Raw genomic sequence first — 1026 nt, 5'->3', positions numbered from 1 at the left:
GTATGGTGGGAGAGATTAAAAAGAGACAAAACTAGAAGAAAAAACAGCTGCTAGGACCCTCTTCTAGTTGTCATGGTGAGAATCCATAAGAACCTGACCTAAGACACAGGCAGTGGGAATGGTGAGAGGCAGATGCACGTAAAATTGAACGTAGACTAGAGTTGATGATTGAACAGGTGTAGGAAGTGACAGAGAAAGAGGTGACAAGGGTGACTCTCAGCTTTCCAGCTTGGAAGATTGATAGGAAGAGGCACCTTTTATTGCATAGAGAATATGGAAGAAGGGGCAAGGGACTGGGAGAGGGATCAGATCCAGTACCAAGACATACGCCCTGACCTACTGCACACATGCAAGAAATGGCCAGAGAAAATAACAAGGACTCAGGACAGGAACAAGGGGCTGGCTGCAGAAAGAAGGGGCTGTGTCAATGAGACATTGTCTATGATGCAAGACAGGGGACTCCAGGCTGCTGCTTCTGCCTGCAGGAAAGGCGGGGCCCACACCTGCTGCAACCTGACCACGCAGACCACATATGAGAAAAGGAGGCCAAAGCTGGGCCAAACAGTGTGTCATCATCAGTGAACCCATCCCTGGGGCGCCTGCTGCCAAAGGAGATAGCAGGGGGTGACACTCAGGGAAGTGGAGCCTCAGGGCCAGAATCTGGAAGGAAAACAATGCCCCACGCCAGAGCACGGGCAGCAGCACACAGTGCAAGGGAAAGACGCCGCAGAGTACAAACTGCTCAGCCAGGATTCCCCACAGTCGGACTGGGATGCTTTGCTGGACCAAGGTGGGGCCTCACAGAGGCTGAAATGAGCCAGAACTCTGGGACACAAATCAAATCCCTCCATGCTGAAGGGTCCACGGTGTTGACTGCTGGCTACTTTCTGTCACCACCACCTGAGGAATCTTGGGTGGTCTGTTTCCCAAATATCAAGACCGTGACACCATGGCCTTTTTCTTCCTTTCTTTTCTCTTTCTTCTTTCTTTCTTTCTTTCTTTCTTTCTTTCTTTCTTTCTTTCTTT

This window comes from Colobus angolensis, unplaced genomic scaffold (assembly GCF_000951035.1).
Source record: "Colobus angolensis palliatus isolate OR3802 unplaced genomic scaffold, Cang.pa_1.0 Scaffold329, whole genome shotgun sequence".
In the NCBI taxonomy this organism is placed as follows: domain Eukaryota; kingdom Metazoa; phylum Chordata; class Mammalia; order Primates; family Cercopithecidae; genus Colobus; species Colobus angolensis.
This window is presented reverse-complemented; position numbering follows the sequence as displayed.